General features: G+C 48.9%; 1 non-coding gene and 1 pseudogene across 1 annotated transcript; both read right to left on the bottom strand.

Moving 5' to 3' along the window:
• Nucleotides 1–12929: 12929 nt before the first annotated feature.
• Nucleotides 12930–13049, bottom strand: LOC143783825 (5S ribosomal RNA). Its single transcript, XR_013217491.1, has one exon. It is a non-coding gene; the product is annotated as a 5S ribosomal RNA (ribosomal RNA).
• A 641-nt stretch (nt 13050–13690) lies between these two features.
• LOC143784039 (5S ribosomal RNA) lies at nt 13691–13819 on the bottom strand (annotated as a pseudogene).
• Nucleotides 13820–18224: the final 4405 nt, after the last annotated feature.

Below are 18224 nucleotides of genomic sequence, written 5' to 3'. Positions count from 1 at the left end.
TCTTTGATTTTTTTTCATCCATGCAGGCATATGAAGGCATGTTTTGTTTTTGTTTAGTTTTTTGCAGGATGATTTGTACTTTTGAATGACTTCATTCATTTTATCATGTGATGCACTGGAAAGTGGGGAAAAAATTCCAAGTGGGTAGAAATTCCCCAAAAATTCAATTCACAATAGTTTTTTTTGTTTTTGTATTTATTATGTTCATTATGCAGTGAAACTAACCTGGCAATATGATTTTCCTGGTCAGTACGATTACGCTGATACCAAACATTCATAGATTTTTTTTGTTGTAAAAAAAAAAAAAAAAAAAAAATGTTTGTCTTTGTCGCCATTTTCTGAGACCCATAACGTTTTCAATTTTACAGAAATAGTGCTGTGTGATGGCTTATATTTTGTGCATTTTATTGCCATGTTGTGGCGACCAAAAATGTAATTCTGACATTGCAATTTCTTTTCTCGTTACGCCTTTTACTGATCAGTTTACTTTATATATAGATCGGACTTTTAGGAACGTAGTAATAGCAAATACATGTTTTTTTCGTTTTTTTCTTTTAAAGGGGCAAAAGGGGGTGATTTGAACTTTTGTGTTTTTTTTTTATTTTATTTTTGTCATATCTTGATAAACTTTACTGCTTATTGTATCTAGCAATCAACTTAGGTGACTTCATAGAATCATAGAATGTTAGAGTTGGAAGGGATCTCCAGGGTCGTCGTGTCCAACCCCCTGCTCAATGCAGGATTCACGAAACCATCCCAGACAGATGTCTGTCCAGCCTCTGTTTGAAGACTTCCATTGAAGGAGAACTCACCACCTCTCGTGGCAGCCTGTTCCACTCATTGATCACCCTCACTGTGAAAAAGTTTTTTCTAATATCTAATCTGTGTCTCCTCCCATTCAGTTTCATCCCATTGCTTCTAGTCTTTCCTTGTGCAAATGATAATAAAGATGATCCTTCTACAATGTGACAGCCCTTGAGATATTTGTAGACGGCTATTAAGTCTCCTTTTTTGCAAGCTAAACATTCCCAAATCCTGTAACCGTTCCTCATAGACTTGAAGCTCCGATCGCCTGATCACTTGTGCTATGTATAGAGAAAGTCACAATCTCCCATGAACGCCAGCTAAACTCTGGCTTTCGCAAGAGTACCGTCATGACAAGCATGGAGGTCTCCGCAGACCATTGACTGTCACAACATCCCGTCAGTGACCGGCAATCACGTCACTGGCACGCCGATGGGAGCGTGGAATGACGTGACACCTTACCGGCGGGTGATAAATGGCACTGTCAGAGATTGATAGCGGCATTTAATAGGCTAAAAGCCGTGAGTTGAGCTTAACTCTAGCCGTAGCTGTTAAAGGCACATGATGGCACATTAAATCAGTCATCATCTGCCTGGAAAGATATGGGCTCAGCGTGCAAGCCCACATCAGAGTCAGGGATCAGGCATATGATGTATCGTTACGTCATATGCCGGTAAGGTTTTAATGAAAACCCCAATGCATTTCTCAGCCTAAAGCACGGCCTATTTAAGAACCCAGCCATATAAGCTAGGGTCGTCATTGCACAATGCTTACAGTAATCATTAATCTGTGTATAAAACAGTCATTGTCAGAAAAGAAGGAGGAACAATGACTGCGCTCTGTACGTTATCAGCATTGCCATCAGCACTGGGAAGGTCATAAAGCACTGGTGGTGGGTAACCAGTTCTGTTCAGATCCAGCTGGAGGAGACCTTGACGCGGCTTACAATGTCTGGAGGTTCAGTTATTCTGGATCAGGCTTACTTGTCATTTTACTCCACCTGTAAGTCAGAGTAGGAATGTAAGGTGTGTGGTCAAAATAAGGAGCGCATTGTACGGTATGAGCCCTGAGGAAGGAAGCCGTGGCGGGTGAGGGGGATCTAATTAATCTGGTCGGCAGCAATGATCATTTTACATTTACAGACTGGATTCTTTATTTCCTTCATTGGCAGCCAGAGAGAAGAGCTAGTTCTCCTTAAAAAGAAAATGTCATAAAGATGTTCAAATCCAGAATCTGGCGTTGTTTTTCTTTTGTTCCCGTGTCACACTATTCTTGAAATATGTCCCTCTCTCTACTGTACATTAATCTAGTCTTGATAAACAAGTGGGCGTGACCCTTAACCCTTCTCTGTGGGTGTGTTATTGACAAACCTGCCTGGTTCACTAAGAAGGCTCGATTTGCATAAAGAGAACAAAGAGCCATATCTAAGGAACAGAGAGGAACTGGAACATCTCCAGATTCAGGAGAACGCCAGGAAAAAAGCGACGTATTAAAGAGACCAGCCGATTATAGAGTCTTACAGGCAATGCCTCATGGGAGAAAAGTAGGCAAATTAGCTCTCAAAAACTAAAGAAACCATCTTGCAAGCACCATTAAGGAGAGGTAGATACCCTATAAGTCAATGTACAACCCTTTAACAAGCCTTGCAATATAACCAGAAATAAATGTCAAGCCAAGAATTCATAAACAGCCTATTTTGGGTTGTTTTCCTCTCATTCTGGTAGAGAACCTATATGCTAGCTGCCTCTGCTGAGTGGTACTTGCAAGATATTTTATCTTGCTCTACAAGAGAGATCATTTGCATGCTTTTCTCCCTTTCGGCATTGCTCGTGAGACTCCATACGTATCTGGGACATGTACTTCCCCAACTTTGCCTCGAGGGCGTAATACTCTGCCAACCAGACTCTGCTTCACACTGACGAGGGTGAGACACCCCATAACAGCCTGTACACTCTACAAACATGGCCCCCTTTTACAGTTTGCATGGCCAACATCAAGACTGCGTTTCTCGTTGATTGGGGCTTCAAAATGAACAGTGTAACAAAGGTTAGAACAACATCCTCCTGCTTTTGTTTGTGCGGCTCTAAGAGTTAAGACAGGCTCTGCGGGTAGGTCTATGTCTTGTACCTTCCTCCTTTTCCTATGATTAGGGATGACGAACCCAAACAGGAAAGTTTGGGGATCGTACCGGACACCTAGTATCCATTACCATACCCCAAACACAGACTTTTTATTGTATGTTCGGGTTCACCAGTCTAATAAAGCTTGTTGAAAAGCAGCAGCGCAGTCAGGCAACAAGCTTTTAGAATGTGGGCACTTCTGGAGCCTTCACAGCCAAGTGTACAGGCTGGATAACTAGTGCCACCACCATTATGCTCTCATTAGTGTCGGGATAGGAACAGATTCTGACTGCACACTCTGCAAACACAATGCTGTGTGTACTCTGCATCCCCTATATGTGCTAGTACTGTGCTAAAAGCCAGCGTTAGCATCCAGCGCACCTGGAGAAGTGCAAGGGCCCTGAGCAGGCAGGGGGCCCACTCGCCGTCGGGGACAACGACGCGCTGTGGGCCCCCCTTGCTTGCTCTAGGGCACCGGCACTTGCGATATTTACTTCACCCTGTTCCACCGCTGCAGCATCTTCCGCGTCCTCTTACTGTGATGGTTCAGGTCAGAGGACGTGATAACGTCAGGTCTGTGCGCCCTCTACCTGAACAGTCACAGTGTAGAGAGCCGGAAGATGCAGATGCTGAGGAGTCCGGAGCAAAGCAGCAGCCAGCGAGGAGAGGTGAGTATTTCATTTTTTTTTTTTGGAGCAATATATGGTGCCCATCATACACTGAAGCACCAAATATGGGGCCCATTATATACTGGAACAACATTCAGGTGCTTCTCACAAAATTAGAATATCATCAAAACGTTAATTTATTTTGGTTCTTTAATACAAAAAGTGAAACTCATATATAGAGTCATTACAAAGAGAGTGATCTATTTCAAGTGTTTATTTCTGTTAATGTTGATGATTATGGCTTACAGACAATGAAACCAAAAAATCATTATCTCAGTAAATTAGAATATTTTATAACACCAGCTGGAAAAATGATTTTAAAATATGAAATGTTGGCCTACTGAAATGTAGGTTCAGTAAATGCACTCAATACTTGGTCGGGGCTCCTTTTGCATGAATTACTGCATCAATGCGGCGTGGCATGGAGGCGATCAGCCTGTGGCACTGCTGAGGTGTTATGGAAGCCCAGGTTTCTTTGATAGCAGCCTTCAGCTCTTCTGCATTGTTGGGTCTGATGTCTCTCATCTTCCTCTTGACAATACCCCAAAGATTCTCTATGGTGTTAAGGTCAGGCGAGTTTGCTGGCCAATCAAGCACAGTGATACTGTTGTTTGTAAACCAGGTATTGGTACTTTTGGCAGTGTGGACAGGTGCCAAGTCCTGCTGGAGAATGAAATTTCCATCTCCAAAAAGCTTGTCGGCAGAGGGGGTACTCTACAATTTCCTGGTAGACGGCTGCGCTGACTTTGGTCTTGATAAAACACAATGGACCTACACCAGCAGATGACATGGCTCCCCAAACCATCACTGATTGTGGAAACTTCACATTACACCTCCAGCAGCTTGGATTGTGGCCTCTCCACTCTTCCTCCAGACTCAGGGACCTTGATTTCCAAATTAAATGCAAAATTTACTCTCATCTGTAAACAACACCTTGGACCACTGAGTAACAGACCAGTTCTTTTTCTCCTTGAAAACCAATAAAGGAATAAAAGATCCTCCAAGAGTAAAATAAGCATAAATTAATTATTTTTATTTTAATTACAAAGTACACATTAAAAGCATGATAACAACATAAAAAACAAAGGAGATGGCAGCACATGCTGTACAGATTACGAAAGACACTGCAAGTGAATAGATGATTAATACATGCAGATACTGTTGACTATAAAGTGCACAGATAAATAGGTAAACACCTGTTACAAGCAAATCCTCATAAGGCAGCAGTTGTTATAGATGAGTAGACAATTATCTTACCAAACACCTTAGAAAGCAACAAAATGCATAGGATACAAGACAGTATTAGTAAAGTGCTTGAGATGCAGAGATAATGCAAGGTGATGCTGGAAGGTGCCCCAAACCTGTGTTGCAAGACAGAAGGGACTGATATCAAGGTAACGCTATAGTGGCATTAATCCGAACCTTAGGTCTGCAAACAGGTCAAGGTGAATATTGCTCACAATAAGGACATTTTTAAGCAGTATTTAGATCAGGGTTACCAATAAGTATAATTACCCAGAGTTGGACTTGCGACAGTGGACCCCTTTAAGAGCGTTTCGGCTGTTCTTCCTCAGAAGGGGTAATAATTATATTAATGTATATAATAATTATAATATAAATAATAATTATACTTATTTTATGAGGCCCATTATATATGGAGCATCTTATGCGGCCCATTTTATATGGAGCATCTTATAGGGTCCATTATATATGGAGCCCATTATATATGGAGCACTATATGGGGTCTATTCTGTTTGGAGCAATATATGGGGCCCATTATATACTCAAGGTGCTCAAAACAACATTCAAGAAGTTTATTAACCCTTCAGGTGCTTCACAGGAATTTTTGGAATGTGGAAAAAAAAATTAAGATTTTCATAAAATTTACTTCAGATTCAATTTTTTTAAATTTTGACAAGGATAACAGGAAAAAATGAACCCCAAAATTTGTTCTGTAAATACTCCTGAGCATGCCGATATCCCATATGAGGGAGAAAACCATGGTTTGGGCGCACGGCAGAGCTCGAAAGGGAAGGAGAGCCATTTGACTTTTTGAATGCAAAATTTGCTGGAACAATTGGCGGACGCCATGTCGCATTGGATAGCCTCTGATGTGCCTAAACAGTGAAAATCCCCCACAAGTGACACCATTTTGGAAACTAGACCCCTCAGGGAACTGATCTAGATGATGTGGTGAGCACATTGAACCCTCAGCTGCTTCACAGAAGTTTATAATGTTGACCCGTGCAAATAAAAAAAATCACAATTTCCCCACAAATATGTTCCAAATATTGCATTTTCATAAGAGTAACAGGAGAAATTGCATCAAACAATTTGTAGTGCAATTTCTCCTGAGTACGCCGATACCCCATATGAGGGAGTAAACTACTGTTGGGGCGCACAGCAGGGCTTGGAAGGGAAGGAGTGTCATTTGACTTTTTGAATGTAAAATGTCCTGTAATCATTAGTGGACGTTATGTCGCATTTGGAGAGCCCCTGATGTGCCTAAACAGTGAAAAAAAAACACAATTGACCCCATTTTGGACACTAGAGACCTCAAGGAATGTATTTAGATGTGTGTTGAGCACCTTGAACCCACATGTTCTTCAAAAAAGTTTATAAGGTTGAGCCGTGAAAATTAATAAATGTCCAGGCTGAAAACCATGGGAGAATGAAGTGCTGAGAGCATGTTTTCACCCTGGATGTTCACATCATGCCACTGTCCAGGTTGTAAATCGCATATAGCAGACATGGATTACGGCGTGGGACATCTTCACTTCACTTCAGACAGGCGAAAGACATGGTTATTCATTATTTTTCTCTTTTTACAGGGGACAAGGGCTTCAACGGAATGGTTATAAGGTGAGTATTTTTGTTGTTTTTATTTTCTGGGTTTTTTTTACAGGACAGAAGGGCTTCAATGGCATGGACATAAGTTCAGTATAACTGAGCTTTATTATTTTTATTTCAAATAAAGGGGTCAGTGTAATAATCTTACCGCCAAACCCAAAGAGTAACACGCACTTCCTGGAGAAGTCCTTGTGTTCGGTGTTCGGTACGGACCCTGAAATTTACTGTTTGGCTTCGCCCATCTCTAGTCATGATGATTGACAGCTGGATCCACGTTGCCTAACTGGTGCAGTCAGTTGTCGATCAGCATGATATTGGCAGTCATGCCCCATCGAGAGAGCACGGCAGAAAAGAAGCCACTGCTCTGTCAAAGTGACGTCAGAAGAGACAGCTGAACCGCCGGTAGGATCGCTCTGTGATGTTGAAAAATGGTGCCGGGCAAAACGAGCAGGTAAGTAGCAACTACCTGTCTGTTAGTGCTTAGGCACATTTTTTATTACAAAGTCCTGGATAACCCCTTTAAAAGACACTGAAAATCCTGAACACATGTATACAGCAAATAATTTTTTTATGTGTAAATAAATAGGAAGATTCTATTGAGCATTTTATGAGATTGGAGACACTCAAAAAATATCGGGAAAAAAGGTAGTATGAACATACAGCAATTTTCTTGCCTAATGCTTATAACTCAGTGTTTCTCAAATAGTGGATCAGGAGACATGCAACTTTCAGGCCCCTTGTACTTTGTACATCTTCACTAGTGTTGAGCGATACCTTCCGATATCGGAAAGTATCGGTATCGGATTGGATCGGCCGATATTCAAAAAATATCGGATATCGCCGATACCGATACCCGATACCAATGCAAGTCAATGGGACCAAAATATCGGAATGAAAATAAACCCTTTCTTTCCTTGTAGGTTCATTCTACATGAAGGAAAACAACTAAGAATAATGTAGGATGTATTGGGGGAGGTGGCGGAGACATTAAAGGCATAGAGGTTTAGCCCAATCAAATAGAATAGCAGGAATTTTATTTTATTTTTTTAAGACGTTCGGAGTTACAAAGATATTGACTATGTTAAGATTTTTTTTATTTTGTCAGATATTGATGTTTCACTACTTCCACGCCCTTCACCTTCTTTTTTACTTCTCCCACACTTTCTTCTTCATCATCCTCAGCAGCAGCATCTTTGACATCAACTTCTTCTTCACCTTATTCATCTTCTTCTTCATCTTCTACCTATTATTTTTTTTTGTTACATTCTTCATATTCTTTTTATTCAACTATTATTCTTCTTCATATTCTACTTCTTCATCATATTCTTATTTGTGACAGGCATTCCTGTAGTTGTTATCTATAAAAGTTTGAAGATTACACCTTCCGTTCTGCCTGTCACAAAAGAGTTACACAGGATTTGTCCGCGTTCAGTTTGGCCTGCAGCAGCAGGCTTTATCCAGGGGCACCACGAGGAGGAACGGACTCACCCCCATACACTGCTTAGTCTTCTTCTGCTTATAATTTAGATAATATCTTTTGCTCTGATGTTTAGTGTTATGCTTAATGTTCTTCTGCTCTTTGTTCTGCAGCCTCTTTTTCTTCTGCTTCTTGGTATTCCGGGTCGTCGTCTTTAGGGTCTTGAACTTGGAAATGTAGCAGAAGGTACAAAAAGGCTGAGAAAATGCCGATAACCAGCTGATGGAACTGGAACTCGGATGGCTACCCAAAGGTCCAAGAGCCAATGGAACTACCGAGGACCAGCTGACGTTACTGGAACCCGGTTACTAAGCAGGAGGTACCCGTGCCTGAAAGCACTACCAAGGACCACCTGACGTTGGTGGAACTCGGATACCCAGAAGGAGGCACCTAAGCCAAAGGCTCTGCCCGGAACCAGCTGACGGTACTGGAACCAGGATGGGAAGCAGAAGGTACAAGAGCAAAAGACACTGCCGAGAACCAGCTGACAGTACTGGAACCCGGATGGGTAGCCGAAGGTCCAAGAGCCAATGGAACTACCGAGGACCAGCTGACGTTACTGGAACCCGGTTACTAAGCAGGAGGTACCCGTGCCTGAAAGCACTACCAAGGACCACCTGACGTTGGTGGAACTCGGATACCCAGAAGGAGGCACCTAAGCCAAAGGCTCTGCCCAGGACCAGCTGATGGTACTGGAACCAGGATGGGGACCTATTCAAGATTGTCTTCCTAGAGCCCCAACTAGCGGTGTTGGAGCAAAGGGTCAGCAGGGGGAGCAGAGTGTAGGCCGAAGCCTGCACTGGAGGCAGCTTAGTGTCTGTTGTGTCTGCGTGGCGTTTGCAGGACACGTTGCTGGCTACACAGCAGGGGAACAGCTGGCGTTGCTGAACCCCACTGACACATTGGCGGGTGTTTTTCTCTGTGCAGCCAGCACTTCCGAGCACAAACTGGCGGTGTTAGAGCCCAGGGACAGCAGGAGGAGCAGAGTGTAGGCCGAAGCCTGCACTGGAGGCATTTGGAGGTCTGTTGTGTCTGCGTGGCGTTTGCAGGACACGATGCCGGCTACACAGCAGGGGAACAGCTGGCGTTACTGAACCCCACTGACACAGTGGCTAGTGTTTTTCTCTGTGCAGCCAGCACTTCCAAGCACCAACTGGCGATGTTAGAGCCCAGGGACAGCAGGAGGAGCCGAGTGTAGGCCGAATCCTGCACTGGAGGCATTTGGAGGTCTGTTGTGTCTGCGTGGCGTTTGCAGGACACGATGCCGGCTACACAGCAGGGGAACAGCTGGCGTTGCTGAACCCCACTGACACATTGGCGGGTGTTTTTCTCTGTGAAGCCAGCACTACCGGGCACCAACTGGCGGTGTTAGAGCCCAGGGAATCCAGGAGGAGGAGAGGAGCAGAGTGTAGGCCGAAGCCTGTACTGGAGGCAGCTTTGTGTCTGCGTGGCGTTTGCAGGACACGTTGCCAGCTACACAGCAGGTGAACAGCTGGCGTTACTGAACCCCACTGACACATTGGCGGGTGTTTTTCTCTGTGCAGCCAGCACTTCCGAGCACCAACTGGTGGTGTTAGAGCCCAGGGACAGCAGGAGGAGCAGAGTGTAGGCCGAAGCCTGCACTGGAGGCATTTGGAGGTGCTTTGTGTCTGCGTGGCTTTTGCAGGACACGTTGCCAGCTACACAGCAGGGGAACAGCTGGCGTTACTGAACCCCACTGCCACATTGGCGGGTGTTTTTCTCTGTGCAGCCAGCACTACCGGGCACCAACTGGCGGTGTTAGAGCCCAGGGAATCCAGGAGGAGGAGAGGAGCAGAGTGTAGGCCGAGGCCTGCACTGGAGGCAGCTTTGTGTCTGCGTGCCGTTTGCAGGACACGTTGCTGGCTACACAGCAGGGGAACAGCTGGCGTTGCTGAACCCCACTGACACATTGGCTGGTGTTTTTCTCTGTGCAGCCAGCACTACCGGGCACCAACTGGCGGTGTTAGAGCCCAGGGAATCCAGGAGGAGGAGAGGAGCAGAGTGTAGGCCGAAGCCTGCACTGGAGGGAGGCAGCTTATTGTCTGTTGTGTCTGCGTGGAATTTGCAGGACACGTTGCCAGCTACACAGCAGTGGAACAGCTGGCATTACTGAACCCCACTGACACATTGGCGGGTGTTTTTCTCTGTGCAGCCAGCACTACCGGGCACCAACTGGCGGTGTTAGAGCCCAGGGAATCCAGGAGGAGGAGAGGAGCAGAGTGTAGGCCGAAGCCTGCACTGGAGGCAGCTTTGTGTGTGCGTGGCGTTTGCAGGACACATTGCCAGCTACACAGCAGGGGAACAGCTGGCGTTACTGAACCCCACTGACACATTGGCGGGTGTTTTTCTCTGTGAAGCCAGCACTACCGGGCACCAACTGGCGGTGTTAGAGCCCAGGGAATCCAGGAGGAGGAGAGGAGCAGAGTGTAGGCCGAAGCCTGCACTGGAAGCAGCTTTGTGTCTGCATGGCGTTTGCAGGACACGTTGCCAGCTACACAGCAGGGGAACAGCTGGCGTTACTGAACCCCACTGACACAGTGGCTAGTGTTTTTCTCTGTGCAGCCAGCATTTCCGAGCACCAACTGGCGGTGTTAGAGCCCAGGGACAGCAGGAGGAGCAGAGTGTAGGCCGAAGCCTGCACTGGAGGCAGTTTTAGGTCTGTTGTATCTGCGTGGCGTTTGCAGGACACGATGCCGGCTACACAGCAGTTGAACAGCTGGCGTTACTGAACCCCACTGACACAGTGGCTAGTGTTTTTCTCTGTGCAGCCAGTACTTCCAAGCACCAACTGGCGGTGTTAGAGGCCAGGGACAGCAGGAGGAGCAGAGTGTAGGCCGAAGCCTGCACTGGAGGCAGTTTTAGGTCTGTTGTGTCTGCGTGGCGTTTGCAGGACACGATGCCGGCTACACAGCAGGGGAACAGCTGGCGTTACTGAACCCCACTGACACAGTGGCTAGTGTTTTTCTCTGTGCAGCCAGCACTTCCGAGCACCAACTGGCGGTGCTAGAGCCCAGGGACAGCAGGAGGAGCAGAGTGTAGGCCGAAGCCTGCACTGGAGGCAGTTTTAGGTCTGTTGTGTCTGCGTGGCATTTGCAGGACACGATGCCGGCTACACAGCAGGGGAACAGCTGGCGTTACTGAACCCCACTGACACAGTGGCTAGTGTTTTTCTCTGTGCAGCCAGCACTTCCAAGCACCAACTGGCGATGTTAGAGCCCAGGGACAGCAGGAGGAGCAGGAGGAGCCGAGTGTAGGCCGAAGCCTGCACTGGAGGCAGTTTTAGATCTGTTGTGTCTGCGTGGCGTTTGCAGGACACGATGCCGGCTACACAGCAGGGGAACAGCTGGCGTTACTGAACCCCACTGACACACTGCAGCCAGCACTTCCGAGCACCAACTGGCGGTGTTAGAGCCCAGGGTAAGTAGGAGGAGCCGAGTGTAGGCTGAGGCCTACTTGGAGCAAGTTGAAAGGGAACCTTTAACCCCCCCCCCCCCAGGCGTTTGTAGCTGAAAGAGCCAACTTGTGCATCACAAATGCTGCAAAAGGAAAAGGTGGCTCTTTTAATTATGCTCCTTGCAAACGCCGAACTAAACACTTATAAAATGTGTCCCCTGATACCGTGAAATCGTCCGGGAGGTGGGACTTTCCTTCGTGGTGGGACGCAGCACTGACATTATTCCTACACCCTTGGCGGTGTGCGCCGCATCCTCAGCGTTGTTGGAATCTGTCACCATGCCTGCGCTGTTATGTTCAACCTCGGTCATGCGCAGTTAGCGCTGCTCGTCTTCTGACATCACTTGGTGTCAGGCGGGCTGTGCCTGTGCGGTCGCGCTGCCCGGGATCCCACCTCGCTGTGTCGTCTAATGTAATCACACCGCGGGCCTGGGATCCATGGGCATGCGCAGTGCATATCTTTGCCTCTCACTCACCTCCTTTTGCACCTCCAGTTTTACCAGAGTGTGAGGAGTGGCCTAATACATAGAAACCTTTGCTCCCCCTGGTGTGAAGTGTAATGTGTTACTGTGATACCTGGTCAGGTGAACTCCTTTAGTGCAATCAGACGTAGCATCGCTCCCCTTAGTGGCGGAGCGACAGTACTGCAACGACCAGGACTCTGGGGCGCTGCATGTCCAATGCCCAGCAAGAGGCCCTTTTGTGCTTTCCTTTCTCTTCACTTTTTTGCTGTCTCCCTTAAAGGGTTTGTAGGCAGAACGCCCCGCTCAGAGCCGCTGAGCTCACTGATCGGCTCCCGACGTGACGTCAGCGTCGCAGCCAATGCCACAGACCTAGAGCAGCGCTGAGACTCTCCGGTGGACCCGGGTAGAGTGAGTACATAGCGGGTTGTTGCTTTCTAATAGCCTGCAAGCTGGGATGAACTTTTATTGAAAGGAACAACCCCTTTCACTGTCTGCAGCGTGCCACACCTAGGAAGCGCACACTCACACGCAAGCGAGCACGCACATATGCTTGCACGTGGCCACACCTATTTGCCCCTGCAGCCTCAGCGCCACCATGCGTCAGACTCTCCTGTTTGTCTTATTATTATGATTATTTCTGTGTCTTAGCAGGAAAACACCCCCAATTCCCTCCCGCTCCTTCCCAGCCCTGAATTGGGGTCCTGGGCAGCCATCTGATTGGGTTAGTTACACAAGCTTCTTTGCAGAAAAAGACGTTACTTCTGCCGGCCGGCCTCTAAAAATCATCCCCGGGGCGCCTGCTGAAAATCTGCCCCCTTCATGGTCCTGGATGCTTATAACGCCATCATTTCCAGAAGGCGGGCTGCGGAGTCAATAAGCACTCCTAGCCACGGCAGGGATCTCACTGTGAGGCATGCGAGGAGGCGGCAGGGTAGCGTCCTTAGCTGTAAACAGTCTCAGAGGCCTTGTGGGGCTTGGGGCTTCCAGCCTTTAGGTCACGTAAGGTCGGTGTCTGGCAAGGCGCCGCTCTATACTAAACGAGCTGGGCAAGGGGGCAAAATGTCATCAAAACTGTCTACAGCACCTGGTGTTCCCAGGAGGTCTCCCATCCAAGTACTGTCCAAGCCCAGCCCTGCTTTGCTTCCGAGATCAGATGAGATCGGGCGTATCCAGGGTGGTGTGGCCAGTAGACGCTGCTTGGCCAGCCTTCCTCAGGCTCGCGTGGTGGCGAGAACTCGGACCATGTGGAGGCGGGCTCCGAAGGGCCCATGCAAAGGCTGGGCTGCCCCTATAGGCGTTGTTTGTTTTGCAGTGAAACACCTGCCGCAGCAGGGCCTGAGCATCAGGTGTCTTTAAAAATGGCTCGACGCAGGGTCTCCTGCAGGCTAAACCATTCATCTGGGGGGGGGACGTGACAGAAAGAGCAAGCTGGAGCCGCAACTTGAGGCGGATCGAGACGTCCAGGAGCGAATGAAGGAAGAGGGTGAGATGGTTGCGAGTGACTATGAGCTGCTCTTCAGGGGGGTCGTGTTGCCTGCAAAGGTGTTCTGCTTGCTTTGGCCTGTAAACTGGCCACCAGGTTGTCGGCGATTGCTTCCAAGCCCGCAGGAGGTGCTGGTCCTGTTGAAAAGAAGCCTAGTATTAAAAGTAAATAAGCAACAATGCTGGAGGCCCACGGTGATGAGAAGGATGCTGGCATTTTGCAAGGATGGAATAGCGCAAGAGTGAAAGCAAATGACAAGAAGAAAGAAGCATGTGTGCCCTTGTGAAAGGAAATGGAAAAAAGGCATAGAGGAGAGTGACCCCTGCTGGTGGAAGGAAGGAAAAAGCAAAAGCCTACAGCACCTGGTATTCCCAGGCGGTCTCCCATCCAAGTACTAACCAGGCCCAACCCTGCTTAGCTTCTGAGATCAGGCGTGTTCAGGGTGGTGTGGCCGTGTTCAGGGTGGTGTGGCTGTAGGCAGAGACAGGCCTCTCACTTGCTGCTTTTCTACTTTGCAGTCTGGCTGCCCTGTCCTGTCCTGTCCTGTCCTGTCCAGTGCTCAGCAAGAGGCCCTTTTGTGCTTTTCTTTCTCTTCACTTTTTTGCTGTCTCCCTTAAAGGGTTTGTAGCCAGAACGCCCCGCTCAGAGCCGCTGAGCTCACTGATCGGCTGACGACGTGACGTCAGCGTCGCAACCAATGCCACAGACCTAGAGCAGCGCTGAGACTCTCCGGTGTACCCGGGTAGGGTGAGTACAGGGCGGTTTGTTGCTTTCTAATAGCCTGCAAGCTGGGATGAACTTTTATTGAAAGGAACAACCCCTTTCACTGTCTACAGCGTGCCACACCTAGGAAGCGCACACTCACACGCAAGCGAGCACACACATATGCTTGCAAGTGGCCACACCTATTTGGCCCTGCAGCCTCAGCGCCACCATGCATCAGACTCTCCTGTTTGTCTTATTATTATGATTATTTCTGTGTCTTAGCAGGAAAACACCCCCAATTCCCTCCCGCTCCTTCCCAGTCCTGAATTGGGGTCCTGGGCAGCCATCTGATTGGGTTAGTTACACAAGCTTCTTTGCCGAAAAAGATGTTACTTCTGCCGGCCGGCCTCTAAAAATCATCCCCGGGGCGCCTGCTGAAAATCTGCCCCCTTCACGGTCCGGGATGCTTATAACGCCATCATTTCCAGAAGGCGGGCTGCAGGGTCAATAAGCACTCCTAGCCACGGCAGACTGTGCGGCGTCATGGCCGTGGCATGCTATTAGGGATCAGCTGACGGCGCACAGTCTGAAGAAGGCGGAGGGAGATGAGTGAGAGCCTGAGGTGAAGATATGCACTGCGCATGCCCATGGGTCCCAGGCCCGCAGTATGACGAAATCAGAAGACACTGCGAGGCGGGATCTCGGGCAGCGCGGCCGCACAGGCCCAGTCCACCTGACACCAAATGATGTCAGAAGACGGGCAGCGCAAACAGCGCATGGCCAAGGTTGAACATAGCAGCGCAGGCTACGGGACAGATTAAAACAACGCTAAGGAGGCGACGCAAGGCGCCAAGGGGGTAGGGATGACGGCTGTGCTGCGTTACATTACGAAGGAAAGTCCCACCTCCGGGACGGTTTTACGGTATCAGTGGACACATTTTATAAGTGTTAAGTTCAGCGTGTGCAAGGAGCACAACTAAAAGAACTACCTTTTCCTTGTGCAGCATAACTGATGCACAAGGTGGCTCTTTCAGTAACAAACGCTGACGGGGGGGGAAAGGTTCCCTTAAATTTCAGTTTTTGTGTCAGCGTGGCGGTCGCAGGACACGTTGCCGGCTACACAGCTGGGGAGCAGCTGGCGTTACTGAAACCCAATAACACTGGGTCGTGTGTTTTGACTGTGCAGACGGCACTTCTGAGCATCAACAGGCATTGTTGGAGCCCAGGGATTACAGTTCAGGTGGTAGAAAGATGAACACAATGGGAGACCTGGATACTGTAGACACCCAATTATTTATTCAGGAAGAGGAGTGGCGAATTCCTGCGAGATCCAGGCCTGGTTCATTTTCAGAAAAGTAAGACGGTCAACGTTATCGGAGGATAGTCGCATGCGACGGTCTGTTAGTACACCACCCGCAGCACTAAAGACGCGTTCCGATAATACACTAGCCGCAGGGCAAGCCAGCACCTCCAATGCATACTGGCTTATCTCTGGCCATGTATCCAGCTTAGAGACCCAAAACTTGAAAGGGGAAGAGCCGTCTGGGAGTACAGTAAGAGGGCCAGACATGTAGTCTGTCACCATCTGACAGAACCGTTGCCTCCTGCTGACTGGAGCCGCCTGTGATGGTGTAGACATTTGTGGCGGGCACACAAAACTGTGCCACAGTTGGGCCATACTGGTCTTGCCTTGGGCAGAGGCACTGCTTCTGCTCCCTCTTTGTGCAGAGCCTCCTCCACTGCCTTGACGCACTGAGCTGCTTTGTAAAGCACTAGCAGCACTGCTCTCAGTTGGACTGGAGAAGATGATGGAATTCACCAGTGTGTCTTGGTACTCCCGCATTTTACGCTCCCGATTCAACGGTGCGATGAGGCTTTGTAAGTTGTCCCGGTAGCGAGGATCGAGGAGGGTGTACATCCAATAATCAGCCATGTTGAGAATGTGGGCGATGCGGCGGTCGTTTCTCAGGCACTGCAGCATGTAATCAACCATGTGCTGCAGACTGCCAACTGGCCAAGAAATGCTGTCCCCTGCTTGAGGCGTGATCTCTGCCCGCTCTTCATCACCCCACCTTCGCTGTACACACTGACTACTGGACAATTGTGTAACTCCCTCCTCTGGACGGATGTCTTCCTCCTCCATTGACTCCTCCTCATCCTCCTCACAAAGTGTCCCCTGCCTACGCCTTTGTGAGGAACCACGTAGCGCTGACTGTCCAGAAGCTGATGGAAATGGTGACTCCTCATCCTCCACCTCTTCCACAACATCATGCCTTAGCGCTTGCAGTGTTTGTTGAAGCAGGCAGATAAGGGGGACAGTCATGCTGACTAGTGCACCATCTGCACTCGCCATCCACGTGGAATAATCGAAGGGACGCAAAACCTGGCAGACGTCCTTCATAGTGGCCCACAATGTGGTTGTGAAGTCTGAACGGCGCGGAGTGCGACTTCTTTGCGCCTGATGCAGCTGGTACTCCATTACTGCTTGCTGCTGCGCACACAACTGCTCCAACATATGTAACGTGGAATTCCACCTGGTGGGTAGGTCACATATGATGCGATGTTCCGGAAGGTGGAATCGGCGCTGCAGAGCTGCAATGCTCGATCTTGCCATGCTGGAACGCCGCAAGTGAGCACACTCTAGGCGGACCTTGTGCAGCAGTGCATCAAGATCCGGATAGTCCCTCAAAAAACTCTGCACGACCAAGTTGAGCACATGTGCCAGACATGGGATGTGAGTGAGGTTGCCTAGGCCCAGAGCTGCCACCAGATTTTGGCCATTGTCACACACTACCATGCCTGGCTGGAGATTCGCTGGCACAAACCACACGTCGCTCTCCTGCTTGATGGCATTCCAAAGCTCCTGCTCTGTGTGGCTTCGATTCCCCAAAGAAATTAATTTCAAGATGGCCTGTTGACGTTTGGCCACGGCTGTGGTCATATCGGTCATAACAGGTAAACGTTCACGGGTCCATGTGGAGGTGGACTGTGACGGCTCCTGCAGCGATGATTCTGAGGTACTTGTGTATGAGGAGGAGTCAATGCGTACAGACTGGATTCCTGCAATCCTTGGAGTTGGCAGAACACGTCCTGCGCCACTCGCACGATCTGTACCCGGTTCAACAACATTAACCCAATGGGCAGTGAGGGAAAGGTATTGCCCCTGTCCATGGTGACTGGTCCACGCATCGGTGGTGAGGTGGACCTTGCTACTGACGGCGTTCAGTAGCGCGTGTTTTATGTGTCCCTCCACATGCTTGTGCAGGGCACGGACGGCTTGCCTGCTGAAATAAACGCGGCTGGGCACGTTGTATTGTGGGACTGCCAATGCCATCAAGTTACGGAAGCTGTCAGTCTCCACCAGCCTGAATGAGAGCATTTCAAGGGACAGTAGTTTTGCAATGCCAGCATTCAGAGCCTGTGCTCGGGGGTGGTTTGCCGAGAATGGCTGCTTTTTCTCCCATGCCTGTGCTACCGATGGCTGTAGACTGGGCTGGGACTGTGAGGATGACTGGGAACGTGGTGCTGTGGGTGGAATTATAGTGGGTCTCTGGACAACAGTGCCAGAGGTTCTTCCATGGCGTTCCTGTGAGGAAGCCGAACCAGCTGTGTGTGAGCTGGAGGAAGAGGCAACAACACGAGCTGAAGAGGTGGTAGGTGCCGCTGTTGGTTGGCCTAGGTTTTCAGTGTGTTTTTGTAACACCACCGCGTGCCTGCTCCGCACATGTTTCCACATATTTGTGGCATTGAGGTTGCTGACATTTTTCCCTCGTTTGACTTTCTGATGACACACCTTGCATTTGACAAAGCAAATGTCATCTGCAACTGTGTCAAAAAAGGACCAGGCACTGCAAGTCTTGGGAGCACCCGTTTTGGCTTTTGGAAGAGACATGCTTCTAACGGGTGCCAAAGTGGAGGCTACAGGCTCCGCAGTCTTCCCCCTCCCTCTTTGGGCCGTTCGGGGATTCTCTTCCTCAGAGCTGCTCCCACCACCTTCCTGTACCTCACGCCATGATGGGTCCAGGACCTCATCATCTACACTCCCCTCTTCCACCAACTGCTTCTCCTGGGTAGTCTCGGCAGCACAGTACGCACCAGAAAGTGGCACCTGAGTCTCATCATCAGCTGCGTACTGAGGTGTGCTGACCGGAGGCACTGGCCCACCCGCCTCTTCAGAGT

This window comes from Ranitomeya variabilis, chromosome 6 (assembly GCF_051348905.1).
Source record: "Ranitomeya variabilis isolate aRanVar5 chromosome 6, aRanVar5.hap1, whole genome shotgun sequence".
Classification (NCBI taxonomy): domain Eukaryota; kingdom Metazoa; phylum Chordata; class Amphibia; order Anura; family Dendrobatidae; genus Ranitomeya; species Ranitomeya variabilis.
This window is presented reverse-complemented; position numbering and strand designations above follow the sequence as displayed.